We start from the raw sequence: 19,723 nt of genomic DNA on the forward strand, positions 1-19,723 counted from the left end.
TTGGCCCTCATGCCATTGGCGACTCTTTTTGCCTCTCTCTCTCTCGTGCACCTTCTCCGCCTCCTCCGTCCTGTATCGCCTCTCTTGTCGTCTGCATCTGCCAGCGCCGAGCCGGCGGAAATCAGCTGATAGGCAGGTAGAAGGCCGTTTTGCAGCGCGTGACCGTGAACCTAAACGCGCGGTTACACTGTTACACGTCTTCAGTGTGGCCGCAGCAGGTTTGCGAAGCGGCTCGCTCTAACAATGCCGCAATGCTCGGTGCCAGGCTGCAAGTCGCGATCGTACCCAAGGAATTGGGCGTCACTTTCCACCGGTTAGTGCATCATTCCGCTGACAAGTATGCTGTACATTGGTGTGCATTCATCCTTTGTTTGCAATCGCCGCCGTTATAGGTGCCCAAGCGATGAGAACGCCGCAAACAGTGGGCGAACGCCATGCGGCTACCGGACTGGAAAGTGCCCAAGTTTGCGTTGCAGTTTCACTGGCAATCCCAGAGATGACTAGTCAATTAAACGGCCGTTCTATATATATAGGTAAGCAGTACTCATGCAGATTTCACGCTAAAAAATTGTGGAATGTTTTTACCGTTGTTCGCGTGCCTTCGATAGAATTTTTTGCGAAGGAGGAGGAGGAGGAGCAGGAGGAGGAGGCAAAACATTTTATTGAGTAAAAAAAAAAATGAGAGGGTGGGTGGCGTCAATAAACTTTTTTCGCCAAGTTCAACTTGTCTCTGTGACAATAAATTCAAGGTGATATCAGTTGAAAACTTTCATACACTAACCTCGCAGTATGAAGCGTTGAAAATCGAAATCCAGAGCGAGACCACAAAAAGATCCAGATTCCAGATCCAGCACTCTTCCAGTCAACAGACGGACACCTACTAAGGTAATAGGACGATGGAATTATTCAACTGGGAATCTACCTTGTAACAGTTGCAAAAGCACTGCCGCGCATTGCCGGCCTAGCAAACTATATATTGCGGCGGCGATAACCAAAAAATTGAGTTGCGAATCGTTCGGTTGCAAGTCGCCTACGTACTGCACACGTGTATCACTTCCCGAAAATCTACCAGACGGGTGTCCGCGCGTACGACGGGACGGCGCGTTCACGATATCTGCACTTCAATAGGCGCGTCGTGATCGCGACCGGAGCAATAGCTTGACGCGGTACAAGGTGCACTTGCAAGTAGAAATTAAATGACATATTCCCATCGGCGCAGCTGTCGCAACTCGCAGCATCCTTTTCGAGTTCCGCAAGACCACAGCGCAGCAAAGCGAAGCAGCAATCTTCGCAATCGGACGACAAGGCAGGCGCTGCCTTTCCTCCATGACTGGCGAACGGCGGGCGGGCTGTTGCTAGGACGCCGTTGCTAACGCTACTTACAATGGCCGCCGAAAACACGTGACTTCCTCCACACTTTTGCCAATGCGCGGGATAGCTGGGGGCCTCTCCTAAGCTTTTTTTTCCTCCATGGTCGACACAAACTGATGGCAATGTCAATCGTTGAAGCGGTGACGGCAGAGCACCGGCAGAATTTCTCACAACTACGGGTAAATTTAACATTAAAAATTGCTTTGGCAAACATTATCTCCCAAGAATAAATACAAATCTTACTAACGTAATCTATATAACAAGAAGTTTTGAAAAGAAACAAGACTGCCAAAACCAGCCAAAACGATCCAATGCATAAACGGAGACTGGGAGGTGTTTTACCAGTTACCCGATTGAAACGTCGAAGCAAAGCTACTGTGAAAGTGACTGGCGTAGTTCGCAGCTGTAGCTACCCGTTCAAGGAGAAGCACTATGTTGTTCAAGTTTTGCGGCGATCGGATTGTCCGACTGGCTTCTTGCCGAGATCGGTCTCGCTGTCCAAGATAAGCTCCGTCAAAGTGAAATTGCTTAGCGTCCAAGTGGTCAACAGCCTCCTGAACTCTCAAATAGACTTCGAAAAAGTCACCAAATTGACAGCAGACTCCAAGTACACAGCAGACGACCTCAAGGGGCGTGCTCATGGCGCTGGAGTTCATCCTCAAAAATGCCACGAGTTCGCCGTCGACGAAGACACACTCGTCAACGAGCTCACGCAGCTTGGTTTACCCAGGGAGCACGCAGTGTCAGTGTGCAAGGTTACGCGGACCGGTGGCCGAAATACTGGCCGTTCTCAAGGAGCAAAGTTTGAGGCTATCGTCCCTCGAAGGGACGCCACAGTGGCGCCTGGACTACGTTCTCGAGTCGAGTGTGGCGGGCGAGGTGTGTCAGCCATCGGTGGCAGATGAAACTCTCCGTGAAGCAGGGCGACAAGCTCGCACCCGTGCACTTTACCCTGTCGTCTGAAAAGTGCAGTGTTCTGTTGCACGAACTCAAGCAAGCCCACAAAATGATGAAAAGCCTAGAAGAGGCTGCGTGACTTGCATTGCACGACCCTACAGGCTCTCCACTGGTTCAGGTCAAAAAAGAAACCAGACACATCAGATACGTGTAAATAAATAGAATTTATTGAGAAAACGAACGTGGGTCTCACTTGGATTCTTTGCAATGCAACAACTTGTATGTCCTCTTATAAACCGTCACGGATAAACGAAATCTAGAACTTTATTAACAATTTGTGTAGATCCAACGATCACAGATAAACGAAATTTAGCCCTTCACAATTTTTTGTAGATGCAACGATCTTGTGCGGCTTTGCTACGAAACGACACGATCAACATGAAATCTAGAATTTTGCCAACAATTCTTTGCAGAATTCCTGCATATGAAACGCCGTGATAGTTGAGTAACTCAGAAATTTGCTGCCACAGATGGTTCAATGACACTTCACAAAGTCTTGGAACCTTGATCTGCTTCCAAGAACTGAGGATTCTGTCCACTTTCTCCTGGAATGCAGCAACCTGCATGGTTAAACAGAAGAACACAGCGTTAAACTACAGGCCTCGCACAAAACGCAACACAAGTTTGCTTCAAATGCTACAGGAAAGTCATACTGAAGCAGGTGGGCTGGACCGGCTGTTGCTCGCATCAATGTTCTCTGCAGGCACTCGCTGTAGACCAGCCAGCCTGTCTTTCCTGAGCTCCCACAGATCACCCAGATACACCAGGGGCGGTGCTCTTTCAAGGGATCAAATTCTTCCTGAAAAGATGGGGGGCAAACGTCGTGGAAGTACATAAGAGAACTGTTCATCCACCCTTAGCATGCTCAGACTTTCTGGAGCGAGTTTTTGCTTGGCCTAAAAGCATTAAAAATCAGCAAGGCCCTTTCTTAATTAAGATGGGTATAGCGCAAAGCTGCCTCTTATGCAACCTGAATGAAAGACTAAAGTTCAAAATCCAAACTGCTTCGACCATGTCGGAATGGCGTAATCGACAGACCGTCGGCTTCATAATGCGAGGCACCCAGGTTCGACACCGACTAAGGGAAGCGTTTTTTTTTCTTGAGGCACTTCATGTGCCTTTGTGCAGACCTACTGGGTAAGTTGGCTTTCCTGCAGCGCATTTAGGGCGTAACAATTTGGATTTTGGGCTTTGCAGACATAGTTGTTGATCAGCAGAGAATCCTTCCCATTTCAACACCTTTCACTTCACCCACGATCGTCGTCATAGAAAGTTTGCTTTCCTGCAGTGCGTCCTGAAGCAACATCGCTATCAGTGAGGATCGAAAGCTTCACTTTAAAATTTTTGTAGCTACATCAACAATAAGGACACAAAAAAGAGTAAGGCGTGCATTCTTTGACAGATGAGAAAAGAAAAGAAAAACATTTTTATTTGCCCCAAAAATGTTTAGTTGACAACACTTGAAGACCGAACGGCATTCCTTGTGAAGCTATTTTGACAGGTGTCCCTAAAACCTGCTTTTTTTTATCACAAGTAAGCATTTTGACACAGCCTACTGTCAAATTGTGATGAAAATCATCACTACAACCTTTGAAGCTACACTTGATAAGGAGGTGGGAGCTCCAAATTCTCTCAATCTGCATTGCTGTGCACCACCAGCAGATAAAACAGCAGTAAATTAAATACCACACAACTTTGTATCTGCCTATCAATTGAGGGTTGCCATAAATGACTATTTTCTTTAGATCTGTATCATGCAGATTTTAACCAGTTACTTGAATGATGTATGTGTGTACAAAATGCTTCCTTAAATGTTGACATTACTATGGTATGGCTACTGCCTACCACATGCTCCTCTTGTTCAATTGACTGATTGATTGTGGGGTTTAACGCGCCGACACTACACAGGCAATGAGGTGCACCATAGTGGAGGGCTCCGGATTAAGTTTGACCACCTGGGGATCTTTGACGTGTGCCGATATCTCTTTCCTCTGTTCAAGCCTATTCATTTAACTATGTTGTTACGAGAAAATCAGACGAATTCTTGACTGCAGGCTTAAAGGAAATAGACTGCACTTCACTAAAGGGCCCTGTAGACAATACAGATTTGTTCATTTGAACAAACTAGGCTCTGGTAACTCACTCAGCTACATTCCAGCACGAAAAAAGGCTTTCTTAACAAGAAAAAGACTCAAGAAATATTCAAAATTTTGAGATTTTGTGCTACAGTAACGTAATGCAGGCCAGCACTAAAACCAAGGGATACAATTAAACCAAACTAGAGGCCCCACTACAATTGCCCAGACATGTTTCTTGGCAGTGGCCTAAGTCGACGGCTGCCAGAGACAAGAATCTCTGACGTCTTAAAGACCTCGCCAAAAACTGGCAAGAGGGTCGCCACTGTTTATAGGTTTTTTTTAAATGTAGTAGATTCTTGTTAAGATGAGCTTGGTTAAGACGAAAAAACTTTTGCACTCTTGTAATGGTGCACAATGCCTGATAATACAAACAAATTTTCTCTTCAAGTTTGTCTTAACAGAAGTTACTGCATATTGATTATTTGTTTGAAGATTTGATAAATTGGTATCACTACTATCTGGACAAAGCATCCTTTTCAGTGAACCGAATGTGTATTTTATCTTCATGGCCCTTTAAGCCACGCAAATGCAGGCAGTTAAATCTGACAGGCGGTCAGCCGATGTGGGCAATAAACAGACGCCACATGCATTGATGGCAGTTGTCCAAAGTGGGGTGCGGTACAGGCAATGTCAGAGGTCAACTCAGCACGTGCCTCTCCTCCCAAGTGCTCCCACCAAAGGCGCCTTTTTTTTTCTGTTTAATACGCATACCACAACAGGAGGTGGGAAATTCCGGGAAAATGAAAGCCTGCTGACACATTCCTGATGGGACTAACAAGCTACTGGTTTACTTGCGCTTTTGTAGTTACAACCAGATGGCGCTTGCCTTGTTAGAACGCATGAATTAATTTATGAGGGGGTATTTCTGTGTTTATGTCAGCTTCATCTTTTAAGGGTAAGCTTCAGCGCCGCGCGCGCGCACGCACGCACGCACGCACGCACACACACACAAGGCACTGCAATGCTACACATTGATGCCCTGCAGCTGGTAATGTGGCTTTTTTTTCCTGCAAAGGACAGAGTGGTCAGTGCACTAAAATGCGGCAAAGCCAATCCGCAATGCCGAGAAGGTACTCTTTCAGGTACACTGTGTCGGATTAAATACAGCAGGCTACAATATGGGAAGACAGGTTGGTACCTCCTCATGTTTCCGCTTGGTGCCATGCCCATTGGTATTTTCTTGTTTGCATCCGCTCCCTTCATGGTTTACGTCATTTGGGGATGCATACAACCACGTTCCCACTTTCCGGTAGCAGAATTCGCATTCCAGCTGCTTCAGCTTGCCAGTTGTGCCGCTAAGTCCAGGAACATGCAGAGACACAAAAAATCAGAATGAGAATCTTTGGGCTGTGAGGTACACAGTAAAGTATTACATAGTAACGAGTCAAGGGCCACAGCAGAAGCTTACGATACAGTGCTTGGAAGCATGCTGGACTAACGGTTTGCTAATGTTTTATTGCCAGCGCCTAGCCATGCATGGCTGTCTCATCCTGTACTGAAGGCGGACTGCCCGTTCACCCCTTCTGTTGTCAGGCCACACCCCACGAGCTTACCTGATAGATAGGGTGTAACAGGCTTGTCACTCAGCTAGGTTATTCTAGTTAACAGGGATAGTTGACAGGTATAATAAATTGTCTCCTTGCCCCCAATTATTAGCATCACCGTCTGAATAACGTAGTTGGCATGCCAAGATTCTATGGGGGTGATGTTAGTTTTGACCACAGTTTCAGACACAAGTTCTGAATGCAGATTCTGAATTTGTCACCCAGGGTAGTTATAAAAAGGAAAGCTACCCTTAGTAAGTAGAACGGGGGTGGAGGAGGTAACACACAGTTATTCACATATGAGATCACAGATGCAAGTTTAGCACCCGGGGCTCTTTGCAGATCAAGGAGAAAATGATTGATTGATTGTGGGGTTTAACGCGCCGACGCAACGCAGGCGATGAGGCGAGCCGTAGTGGAGGGCTCCGGATTAATTTTGACCACCTGGGGATCTTTAATGTGCGCCGAAATCTCGTACACACGGGCGTTTTTGCTTTTCGCCTCCATCAGAAAAGCGGCCGCCGCGGCCGGGAATCGAACCCGCGAACTCGTGCTCAGCAGCGCAACACCCTAGCCACTGAGCCACCGCGGCGGGTAGATCAAGGAGAAAAATCAGTGGGAAATTTCGGAATAGGCACTCGCAACTGTCGAGGTGACACACTGGTTGGATTTGCAGAGAGAAATAACCTCAAACTACTGAACACGTTCTTCCGAAAACGCAAAAGTAGGAAACGGAGTTGGAAAAATCTTACAAAAAACGAAGCTGACTTCATTCCGAGTGACAACCCAGGTATTGTGCAAGATGTGGAGGTATTAAGCAAGATTCGGTATGGTTAGGTGCAAGGTAAGGCTAAACCTCAAAGAAGAAAGAAGGAAGCTCGTAAAAAGTAAGAATCCCAATGTCAGGTCAGTAAGAGACAGAACGCATGAGTTTAAAATAACCCTTCATAACAGGTTCGCACTTCTAGACGGTCAGAACGAGGACAGTGTGAACACTCTAAATGATAACCTAACAACAGCAATCACGGAGTCAGCAGCGGCTACTGGAGGAGCAGCATGTAGGAAGCAAACTGGAAAATTAACTAGGCAAACAAAGGAACTTGTTTCGCAGTGCCAGAAGATGATACTATTGTTGAGTACGGTGGATCAAACTGAACTAGCAGAGCTGTCAAAATTAATAAACAAAAGTAAAACAAATGACACTCGTGCATACAACATGGCGGCCATCGAGGAAACTTTAGAAAGAGGAGAAAGCTTGGAGGCAACAAGGAGGAAGCTGGCTATTGGCAGAGACAGAATGTGCGCACTTAGAGATGAACAGGGCAACGTTACGCACAATATGGAAGAGATAATAAAAATCGCAGAACGGTTCTACACCAGGCTATACGCCAGCGACGCTGGAGCGAGACAAAGTACCGAGCCTACAAGCGTTGCTTGCGATGTTCCACCAGTAATGAAAGAGGAAGTAGAAAAGGCACTTAAGCAGTGATGGAAGTGGCATTTTACTTTTTGGAGCAGCTGTTGGAGCAGGCAAAATTCCAGTTTGGAGCAGACATAAGCCACTTTGGAGCAGATGCCAAAATATGTCTCTATACAGTTAGTATAAGGGTGAACATATTTCAGAAGAAAACCGTCAAAGTTTCCAATATTTATAATGCACGATAGTGCATGTAAAAACCAGCAAACAAACGCAGTAGTCACATCATTTCAAAAATCAGAACAAGATTTTTGCTGCCTTCAAGTTTAGGATAAAAATAGTTGAGGTACATCACTAAACTGTCCTAGTTTTAAAACGCATATTTCCACTTGTAGCCAAAAACTAAAACAGGGCAAGCACAATTAGAGCAAAAGCCACAAGACCACAGTCATCCTTACATCACGTTTTAAAATTGAACAATTTAACTTCCAGTATATGTATCCAGTATATGTCTGCATATATAGTTCAGATACATGCTGGAGTTGGACCGATGCGACATGTAACAGAAAATTATTGCAGAAAAACATCTAGAAAAAGACATAACCGGATAAGACTAGCTCACAAAAATTACTCCCACCTCCCCTCGCGGGAACCCCTGTGTTGATGCGACGCATAGGGGGTTCCGTTGTTGTTTCCGTTAGGTTGATTCTCCCATCGCGTGAAACGTGCCGTGAACCCCCTGCCGCGGCTATGACGCAACACAATCCAACACAATCCACTTTAATACAATCCAATCCAAGCCAAATCCAATCCAATCCAATGCCCCTCGCGAGAGAGCGTTCGCTATGGGAGAGGAGAGGGGGTGAGCCACGGAGAGTGCAGCTTGCGCGGCGAGGAGAATGGAGGAGGGGTGTGGACGGACAATGACAACGCCGTATGGAGGGACAAGGCGAGTGAATGAGATGCCGTCGCATCTAAAGGAACCGTTCATGTTCTTTTTGACAAACATGGCGATGCCCCGGGAAGGCCGTAAAGCCATAAGAAAGCCGTGGACGATCGCAGATAAAGAAGGCCATGTTTACAGATGTGCGGACACACCGCAGCAAACTCGGCTTTCAAGCAGGCTTGTCTTTGATCTTTAAATAAAGGTGACATTAGACACAAGTTTATTTTCAGTTTCGGTTTTGCACAAGAGGGTTAGAAGTGCTACCAAATGCTTTAGAAATGCCCCTTCGGTGCACGTTTGGAGCAAAAATCCCTTAAAATGACCATTTGGAGCAGTACTTCCATCACTGCTTAAGGGCTTGAAAAGAGGGAAGCGGCAGGCGACGACGGCATAACCATAGGCCTTCTAAAAGAGGGTGGAGATATAATTCTAGAAAAGCTTACTGAACTATTCTCAGTATGTTTAAGGACCTTAAAAGTACCAAAAGCCTGGAAAAACGCCAACATTGTTTTAATTCACAAGAAGGGAGATAACAAAGATCTTAAGAACTACAGACCCATCAGCCTTCTGTCGATTGTATACAAGCTATTTACCAAGATAATACTTAGCCGCATAACCGCCAGCCTAGACTTCCAACAACCCAGGGAACAGGCTGGGTTCAGAAAAGGATACCCTACAATGGATCACATCTATGTCATCAACCAAGTAATAAAAAAATGCGCAGAGTATAATAATCCACTTTACATGATATTTATAGACTATGAAAAAGCGTTCGATTCAGTAAGCACCGCCGCAGTGATGGACACCTTAAAGGACCAAGGAATAGAGAAGACCTACCTACGACTCCTAGACAACATATATGACACATGCACTGGCAGAATTACACTTTACAATCCAAGTGATAAATTCCCGATCCGAAGGGGAGTGCGACGAGGAGATAACATCTCACCAAAATTGTTCACAGCATCTCTGGAGAATGTATTCAGGAGGCTTGACTGGGAAAACTTAGGCTTATGAATAAACGGTGAATACTTGAGCCATTTAAGGTTTGCAGATGACATAGTCTTGCTCAGTGAATCTGCAGAGGAACTCCAAAACATGATTGAGGAACTAAAAGCACAGAGCTTCGTTGTGGGGCTAAGGATAAACATGAATAAAACTAAAGTGATGATAAATAAACATGCTGAACGCACCTTTTTTAGACTAGGAGACGAAACAATGGAACAAGTACAAGAATATAACTACCTTGGCCAGAGGGTCAGTGCGGAACCACCAAACCACGAGAAAGAAATCCGGTGCAGAATAGGACTGGGATGGGGTGCATTCGGCAAACACTCGCAAATAATGCAAAGTAAGATGCCTCTATCCCTAAAAAGAAAGGTATTCAACTAATGGGATGGGGTGCATTCGGCAAGCACTCGCAAATAATGCAAAGTAAGATGCCTCTATCCCTAAAAAGAAAGTTATTCAACCAATGCGTCCTGCCGGTGATGGCATACGGAGCGGAAACTTGGCGACTTACTAAACAATTAGAAAGCAAGCTTAGGTACGCTCAACGTGCCATGGAGAGAATAATGTTAGGAGTAACGCTTAGGGACAGAAAACGAGCTACCTGGATTAGGGAGCAAACTCGGGTAGATGATATCATAGTCCAGGTTAAGAAAAAGAAATGGACTTGGGCCAGCCAAGTGGTACGACGAACGGACCACAGGTGGACCACAAGGTGGCAGAATGGACACCGCGAGACGGGACTAGAAGAAGAGGGAGGCCATTAACTCGATGGAGAGAAGAAATAAGAAAACTCGGAGGCAAGGAATGGAGACGGGCAGCACAGGACAGAAACGGGTGGAGGTCAATGGGGGAGGCCTTCGTCCTGCAGTGGACCCAAATAGGCTTGTCGATGATGATGATGAGGTGGCTAAAAGCTTGTCAACAAACACTTTGTTTGCACCCTTCTGTGCACTGGGTGCCTCATTGTCGCATAAGGTTAGGTTAGCAAACACTGAAATTGACCAATAAACATGTGGTTCACTGCACTTGTTGCACCGATGTCACCACATCAGTACGTTACTCTCCCACTAAATTAGTTTCCTTTTAGGCCTAGCCATTAGGTCACTTCCATAATGCAGCAGCACAATAGCCGCAACAGCACTGCTGCTAATACTGGCATCTCTGATCCATTGCAACTATGCAAACTGCTCACTGTTAGCACATTTTACACTGTGGCCACAACATGGAGGCTGAACTTGGCTAATGCTTACTTTGGACAAAAAATTCTAACATGATACAGAAGAGAAACATTTGGACAAGTAAATAGTTGGCAAAAAATGGCCGCGTATTTGCTCCTTTCGTTGCAAATGCCGACGAAGAACAATAGTCGACTGGCGCCCCTGCCAGGTAAATGCCTTTCTTTTCTTTCCCGCTCACCTCACGTGCTGTTCCTCTCCCGTCTCAATCCTCCTGCACCCTCTGCACAGCCCCAGCCACCCTACCCCACATTATGTGGGTCACCACAGCTGAGCAGTGGAGAGAAGCACTGGCATCCCACGACAGGGAGGTACAGACCTCCCTGATCGCAAGGGCCGTCTCAGTCGTCGTTGGGCTGATAACAACGACCACCAACTTCTCACGCTAAAGACAAGCTCAGTTTAATAAAGTTCTCTCTCTCTCTCTCTCAATCCTCCAAAGATGGACACGCTAGAAATTTTCTCAACTCAATTTAAATTTATTGTGTTCCACTGTGCCAAGTCGGGTGCCTCGGTGCCAGTGCTGCCGTACGGCGGCGACATGCATGAATCGAGGCACCCTACTACAATGTTTATAAACCCTGTTGCCCCATTCCACAAGTGTTCTAAATGGAATGTGGAACCTATCTAGTGGAACCTTTTGTTGCTGTTGCCATTTGATTTCTTAAATGCTGCCAGGAACTAGTAGTGAAAGCAACAGCAGGTGACGGTTTTCTGCAGTTGATGAAGTATATCGCAAAAACCAAGCATTCATGAATTTTTTTAATAAAGGAACACTGCAAATATCACTTATGTATTGATGTTTTGCCTTATCTTTGCGTAATTTCTTGTAACAATGTTGACAAGTATGAACACTGACACCGGACCTAGACATTTAGATTTGGCTGTGGGTACCGTACTTTCGCACTTATAACCAGCACCAAAAATGCGGAGGTTTCAGGGGTGAAGTAGAGGTGCGGATTATATGCGAGGTATTTCCTTTGGTGTAGCTTCACTGCAATGCCCGTTGGGCCGTACAGTGGTAGTAGCGAGTAAGCCACAGTTATCCCCTTGACAGTGCTTGTTTTGTACACACAGCTCAACAATATACCAACCTGAAAAAAATGTATGCACAAGTCATCTAGTTACGTAGTCAGCTAGGTAAGTTCTCTATAGAGTAAACAAATGTGTAATATTGCTTGTGTAGTAGCTTTGGTCCATCCTTTTATGTATAGAATATGCAGGCAATACGCGGGGACATTTTTTTTTTTTTTGTCGACGGAAATTGGGGTGCGGATTATATGCAGGGGCGGGTTATTCGCGCGAAAATACGGTATATAAGACTATTGCGTAGCTTCTGTTTCACTTTGGACAGGTGGCTGAATCGAGTCACAGACAGATAGACTAAAATTTCTGTGTTTAAGCAGCCCAAGAAAGACTATCGTCTTTAAAAAATAATATTGATACAAGACATACACGCACACACAAAGCAGTGCAAGACATTTCGGGCAACATGCCTGCACAGTTGGAATTCTGAACGAAAAGATCAGCAATTATGTCCACTGAATACTTTCGTATGCACAAGGTTCTGCTCAGGAGATAAAACTTCTCTTCCTCAGGAGTGTACACAAAGTATTGTTTACGGTGAAAATGATTTCTTACGCTGTCTTCCAGCCGGTCAGGGCAAGCAAGACTGCACGTTCGTACTCCTTGTCCTCTGCCTTCTCTTCATCCGCCAGCCTGCAAATTTTTGCGATGGCCTCAGCTCCAAGCTGGAAGGAACAGAGCCAGCTCTATTTAGTTTCAAACTGACAATGCATTGCTCATCACTGAACAAAAATCAAAAGAGCTAGGAAACATTTGAACTAAACTAAAAGTTATCCTGCCTCTGTTCGGCAACTCTTTAGAGGGGCCTTGAGTACAAAATAGTACAACCTTATTTAATTTCAAAACCTCCCTTTTCATATCATATAACAGCGCAAAGAATTAGGATGAAGAAGAGCAAACAGCAGCGATTTCTTTTGCGCTGTTTTAAATGAGGCTTATTACTCCAGGTACAACCCCAGAAAATGCCTGGTGGTGCCACTTTGACCTTCAAGCTCAGCCAAGGTAAAGAAGCGCCTTGTGTGGTTTCATAACGACGAAAGTGCTGATGGAAAAGGGCAACACATAAGGCTAGTTAGTGCTGCTTCATGTGGAGTTGTGGTGGGCACGGGAAAAAGATTCAGCCTCCAGAAGTCTCAGCTAAGGGGTACCCAGACAGCTTGCTAGCACCCGTGAATAAAAAGTTGCTCCAGCCCATCACAGGGAAAAGAAAAAAACAAAGAAAGAGGAAATATAGAGACTAGTATGCCTGTGGCAATTCCCTACATTCATGGCATCTCGCACAGGTGGCAGAAAAAAAATGACATCAAAGTGGTTGTCTCTACTGTGTCAAAGCTTAAAGGCACATGTTCCAAAGCCAATGGAAGGCAGGAAAGTGGCAAGGTATGTAGCATAAAACACGGGCAAAGATTTGTTAATTGCCAGATATGTGTGATATACAAAATCACACCGTTGTGCAGGGGAGCGTATATCGGGCAAAGCAGAAGGTGCGCTAACGGACGCTTTCACGGACACTGGTACGCAAGTCAGCGAACACAGGCACCAAGTAATCTGTCACTCCCCTGCAAAACGTGTGAGTGCACACCCGAGTTCCAAAACACACACAGCGCCAAAAATAAGATTGCACGCAAGGTCACTGAGGCATTCCACATCATCACAGATGCAGATGGGTGTGTCAGCATGCTGTCAACCTTACTCTCCAATGAGGAACACAACCTCATTTAAAGAGAGCTGGCATGAGAAAGGAAGCTATCACACATGCAGCCATTAGTCCCACGTCGTGTTACCACTCACTGCAGGTTTTTTGTGTCCTTTTTGTTTTTTGGCTTGTTGCCACACAAGCAGGAAATCAACAACAAGAAAATCAATCCTGTGTGTCCCCCTGCCTCATGGCATTATTAAACAATTGCAAGTTTGCGCACTGCCTTGTCCCCTTGTCGTCTACTTTCTTCGTATTCCCACCCAGTGCAATTTAAGATGACTTACAGACACAAAAGACTTTCCCTAATTCAGATGCTGTTGAATGACAGCTGCTACATGCAGCTGTGCACGCACTGTACGTTGAAACCGGACGTACCTGCTTCAGAATCGCATCAGTGCTGAGCAAAGGAAGCGATGAGAGGATAGGAGTGAGAGTCCCCAGCCTGTCTCGCAGCTGCTCAAGCGCTCCATGCCGCATGACCGGCTCCATTACAGCATAGGACTCTGCAGCCAAGGTTTAGTTTCATGAGAAAGAGTCAGCGGTCAGCAGATGGTATCGGGAAGGACTTCAGAACTTACCAGGGCACGGTGCAGCCTTCCAAGGACAGCAGTTCTTATGAGCGTCCTTCAGGGATGACACCAGCTTCTCGGTGCATTCTTTGTCTGAAAAGCGATGTGTCAAACAAAGCACATTTCTTACCAGCAGGTTGCCGACTGATTCTTACAAAGCTTGTGACCCAGGCGACTGCAGAGTTTGCAGTCAAGATGTGCTTTGCAGGAGACGCAACAGAGCATGTCCTCGCTGACGCACTTCCAGCCAAAGCGAGCGCACACTGAGGGTGAAAGCTCAGGAGGCTTGCAGGACCACTTGGATTGCTGATGGCAGATCATCAAGGTGAAAATTTGTGGAGAGGTTCATTGACTTACAGAAAAGCAGGAAGACTAGTTCTTGAATAATGGCACAGTATTGTTCAGCTGTGCTTGGTATGCAGACAAGAAGAGGCCGACGAAACGAAAGGGTAATACCAGCAATACGGCTCAATCGTTGTTGCTTGTGGTTTGAGAAAGGAAGAGGAGCTCGCCTGCATACAACCCAGTGTGGCGGAGGAAAAGTAGAGGGGAGTGAAAAGACACAACAGAGTGTTAAAGAGATAAAAGAGGGCACATCAGTCATTAACACGACAGTCCGGGCTACAGCCGCTGTGTGAGGCTGGTCGTCTCCAATCGATTCCACCAAGACAAATCAAGTCAGGGAATGTTCGTTTTCAAGTAAGGTGCAGCTTCCTTTCAAACCGATGGCACGCCACGTGCTACACTGCAATGCACATTTGAGAGCGCAAACACCAGGTGGGTTGACCACAAGAAATCTATGCATGTACTCTGACACCTAGCATAGTGTTACAGATACAGAGTGGATCATGCCCGCAAAAGAGTATTGGAAATAGCTATATAAACTGACAAATCAATTTGGTCATTTAAGTTAGTCAGCATTCAAAACCATGCAGTAAATGAATCACAAGATAATGCACCTAGAAATGTCCAATTGGACCCGTTTAATTGCAAATTAGCCAAGTGGGTCTTGCTTGCTCACATAAAATGAATCTGCATCAGATCGTCTTATATATATATTTTTTTTTCAATCGAAGAATCACGAATCTGGCGCAGACTACAAACAGGCACGTACTATAACGCCACCATCCTCTCCCACGTCTCCCCTTCATGCTTCGAGTATAACTGCCCGGACAGTCAAGTTCCTGCCACCAGTGCCTGCCTCGTCATCCTGTGCCCTCAACACTCTGTTCCTCTCCCTTCCCCTACCTCCCAGCAGAGGAAATGCGCGTTGACCAGCTCAGACCTGCAAGAGCAGCTCAGACTGATCCAGCAGGCCACGCGAGCAGCGGTGGTGCACGGCCTCCTGAACTGAGGAGGCCACCCACCCTTTTTTCTTTGCTCAATAAACATTTTGCCTTCTCCTTCTCTTACAAACATAAAGTAACACACATGTACGCAGGGCTGTCCCAAATCAACTACAGTCTTTGTTAACTTGACTGTGAACATCCTCAACAGAATTTTGTCTGGTTGGGTTAAACTTGAGGAAGAGGCAAATGCACCAACCAACGGCGTTCATTGGAAGAGATCCCAACATTTGGGAGCCTACTTGGCTCCTTCATCAGGGGTGACTGTGTAAGACAAGAAGCAGCAGTTATATTAGGTGTCCTCTCTCGTCCTCTTTACTCGCATCTCTGCCTTTGCACATCGGAGGCCATGGGTGTAGATGGTGGGAAGGGCTCCGAGGGATGTATTCAGGCCTTCCCGGTTCTCTTGTATGTGCCAGGACTCGAGGAGTATTCTTTCTCAGTAATTGGTTGCGGTGCCAATCACCTGCGCGCCGTCGAAGTCGATCTTGTGGTCAGCTTTTTTGCAGTGTTCGGCCAATGCACTGTGCTGAATGTCCGAATTGCGAACGTCGTTTTTGTGTTGTCGGAGGCGTTTGGGGAAGTTCCTGATCTCGCCAATGTAACTAGCGGGGCATTGTGCACAACCGATTTTGTAGACGACCCCTTGGGCTTTTTCTTTGGCGGATGCTCCATCGGTTGGGGCATCAGCCACCCAAGTGTTGACACTGGCTCGTGGGAGACGACAAAGCCTTCCTTCGGAAGAATGCGTAATAATGTTCCCCTCTTTCCTTTAACATAGGGGCAGAGAGGGTGGGGGGGGTGGGCAGACGGCGGAGGCAGGAGAGGGGTTGTTGACCGGCGGCATCAATAGAGCGGAATTTTCATGGTTGCAGCCCGATTGGCGGACTGCGTTTGACACGCCATGTTAAGTTGCTCATGTATCCTTCTGTTAAGCATACAGTTCTAGCTCTAAGTAAGAGAGCTCAGACTACAGACTTGTGGGGGTTTGGATGGTAGGAATCGAATTGTATGTAGCGGCCAGTATAGGTGGGTTTCCTGTACACTGTGAAATTTAGTCAATCTGGCAGTCTTTTTATCAAAACATCGAGGAATGGTAAGGTGGTGTCTGTTTCTTTTTCTATCGTGAACTGGATGGCTGGTTCGATCGAATTTAGCTGCAACAGGAAGTTGCCTGCTGTTGTTTCTTTGATGATACAAAAACAGTTGTCCACATACCAGAGCAACACCTCGGGCTTTTCGGGGGAATTTTCCAGAGCGGTCCTTTCATTTTTTCCATTACCAGGTTTGCTGTGGTTACGGAAATATCAGCCCCCATCGCACACTCACTTGCTTGAAATATTCCTGCTTGTGGCAGAAATATGTGCTCTGCAGGCTGAACTGCAGAAGTTGCGCTATTTCGCCGACGCTGAGGCAGGTCCTGGAGCTCAGGCTGTCATCGTTCTCGGGGGCAGTTGCAGCAGTTGCGGCAGCCAGGGAAACAGGAACACTGGTGAAAAGCAACACTATGTCAAAAGAGATGAGTCTGTCACCTCAGTTGATCGGCACTTCGGAAACTAGTCTGACGAAGTGGCCGGCACTCTTGACGTGGGTGGACGTTTTGCCGACGAGAGGGGCGAGGGCTCGAAGGGGTAACGTTGTGCACTCCACAATAGGCCTTATGAATTTTGGGTAGCCCATAAAAATCAGGTGCTGAGCCATTACTGCAGATGAGTCGTAGATACAGGCTTCGGAAATCGGGGTACTTGAAGGTGTTGGCCGAGTTTGTTCAGCTCCCTTTGAACTTGTGGGGTTGGGTCCTTTTTCAGTCTTTCGTACATGAAGCAATCAAGGAGGTCTTGAACTTTGCTTTCGTAGGCTTGCCGGATAAGCACGACGGTACAATTTCCTTTGTCAGCAGAACGGATGGCTACGTTATCATCTCGTAGGCTACGGATAGCTGCGGCTTCATCTGGTTTCAAGTTCTGTTAGTGCTGCCGGGGAATGTTCCAGAGAACGCCAATGGCCTTGAGTCTGACTTCCGCTCGGTCGCCGGCTTCAAAACGGCTGTAACCATTTTTGGCAGAGGGGGCCCGGTAGTTTTAACGTTAAAGCCATGATTTTTTGCTAAAGCGCCCGTCTCAGAAGGAGAGAGTTGTCTTGATGATAAATGAACAATAAAGCTGGCGCGGTCAGCGGGTGTGGCTTCTTTTTTCTTTACTGCTGAAAGCTTGCTCTCTTTGAATGCCCAATGTTTCTCAGATGCAGACGAAACGACTTTTTGCAAAAGAATCCAGTGAATCAAACTTGCTTGATACGCATGCTCCAGTTGCCTGCGCAGGAAGAAAAGGTCCAATTCCTTCCTTCTTAGGGTCGCTTGGCACTCGTGGACTCCGCACCAAACGCCGTTCAGCTTCGACGCGCAAGAGCAAGAGGCGAGTAAAAAGAAAAAAAAAAGAAAAAAGATGACACTTTATACAACCGCTGCTTCTTGTCTTCACAGTCACCCCCGATGAAGGAGCCTAGTAGGCTCCGAAACATTGGAACAGCTCTCAATAAACGCCCTTGGCTGGTATATTTGCCTCTTCCTCAAGTCTTTGTTAACGCATGGCAGTTGACAGTATCTCGTTACTAAGCCCATTACGTGTCGGTGACAAAAAAAGGATACAGATCCGTATTCGTCGATGAATGTTTGAATCCGTGCTTTGTAGTCATCGTATTCCTTCCTGTTAGCTGGTAGTTGGAACGTCAGACATTCTATGCCGGTCAAGCCCTTAGATGCAGACATAATAACTTTACAGATGTCAGCCAAATTATCTGTCGGAGCGAATTTCAACAAACAGAACCAACAGCACTTGCGGTATCTTGGATTAGTTAAAACGGGTTTATATTTGAAACAAAACTGCGACGAAACGCATCTCACACGCACAGCACGCCGGCAGATGTGCGTAAACAACTTTGAACGCCTGTTCCCGCCGCTGTTTGCACCTACTAGCGGCGCTACTATCCGTTTATTATATTATTCGAAAATCTTTATTTAACTACTAAACCTTTGTATTTAACAAAAAACATTTGCATTAGATGACAAAAACTCATAAAAAGGTTTAAATAAACATTGAACTAAACATTTCTTAAATAGTTATTCAGTAGCAGACGATTTTTTACCTGATTGGTTTGTTTCACCGGTCTCAGTAGGTTGGCCCGGCAGAAAAAAATAGTTGATGCAGGTTTGTCTATAGGTTCCACAGGACATGTAAACTAAAACAAAGTTACCTAGATGAAAGAACATCGGTACACAAACTAATAGTGCCTATTCTTGGCACCTATCGCCAGAAGCAGGTCAAAAACAGGTCAGTTCCTAAGCCACGACAACTGCTTGGATATCCTGCACGACTCGCTCAAATGATAAAACAGACTTGTTTATTAGCCCCTGAAGGACAATGACAGAAGTCTTGTCAATAACAGAGGGGTATGTGGACTGAAATATAGCCAATAACCGAACAGAGGTGCTGGAAAACAAACTCTTAAGCGCATTTATGTATTCTTGAAGCTGATGTCACAGGAGGGATGTTAGTTGCTGCTTTTATTTGACAGGCATGCAGAAGCCATTGAGGGGTGGTTGGGGCTGTGAGGGAAAGGGGATATAGGGTAGGATCAGGTGCAGTTCTTAGTTGCACTTCACAGTTTTCCAGTAAGCTCCTAAACAAGAAGCTCATCGCAGCCCATGTTTTCTAGCTGCTGTTTCAGAGAAGGTAAACGGGGTGAGACGTGACAGAAGCTGCGTACGATGCTCCTAGAAGTATACGCATGACCAAATTATGTGGTGTAAATAGGATTTGATGCCCAGATTTCAATAAACCTGGACAATGCATCGTCCTTGGGGAGAACAGGAATGCACTCTACAAATTAGCAACTTCCAAACGCACCCGCTCAACTACAGTAAATGAATCTTTGTGTTCTTTGTTTTGTAGCACGTCCTCTTCTCAAGTTGAGAAAGCATGGGATGGGGTGCGCAGACGAACGTGAACAAAATTTTAGAAACAAACCAATAAAAGGCTGCAATCTAGAAAAACACCTTACTATGCACATGGATCCCAAGAAAAAATGTAGCTGGTACTAGCTGGCTTGTGGTTAAATTCCCAGCTGGGCCCTGGCCCTAGCTGGTCCCAGTTGGGACCAGCGAGTTTCCGCTGGGAAGTGAACCATAAACCAGTTGGGACCAACTACCATTTTATCTTGTGTTAAGTAACAAATTAGTTTTTACAGAATAAAGTACTTTTCGAAACTCTCGCATAGATTTTTGGCCTTACCATGGTAACTTCACGAGCGGGGCACGCTGTGCTTCAAAATGTGATTTGGACTTTCGACGTTGCGCGGGCGTTCCTTCTTCCTCAAATACTGAAATTGCCGGTTTCGTTGCCACAT

At 46.0% G+C, this 19,723-nt stretch overlaps 2 pseudogenes across 1 annotated transcript; one reads left to right on the top strand and one right to left on the bottom strand.

Annotated features, from left to right (window-relative positions):
* The first annotated feature begins 1,678 nt into the window (after positions 1-1,678).
* On the top strand, positions 1,679-2,509 carry LOC144174707 (COMM domain-containing protein 4 pseudogene; annotated as a pseudogene).
* A 121-nt stretch (positions 2,510-2,630) lies between these two features.
* Positions 2,631-18,270, bottom strand: LOC144174705 (zinc finger C3HC-type protein 1-like; annotated as a pseudogene). Its single transcript, XR_013323513.1, has 8 exons — positions 17,967-18,270; positions 14,129-14,279; positions 13,983-14,066; positions 13,780-13,907; positions 12,261-12,370; positions 5,605-5,761; positions 2,982-3,127; positions 2,631-2,888 (listed from the first exon to the last, which is right to left on the bottom strand). The product of XR_013323513.1 is annotated as a zinc finger C3HC-type protein 1-like (transcript).
* Positions 18,271-19,723: the final 1,453 nt, after the last annotated feature.

Source organism: Haemaphysalis longicornis, unplaced genomic scaffold (assembly GCF_048455015.1).
Source record: "Haemaphysalis longicornis isolate Haplotype H1 unplaced genomic scaffold, Haemaphysalis longicornis Haplotype H1 scaffold_3, whole genome shotgun sequence".
Taxonomy (NCBI): Eukaryota; Metazoa; Arthropoda; class Arachnida; order Ixodida; family Ixodidae; genus Haemaphysalis; species Haemaphysalis longicornis.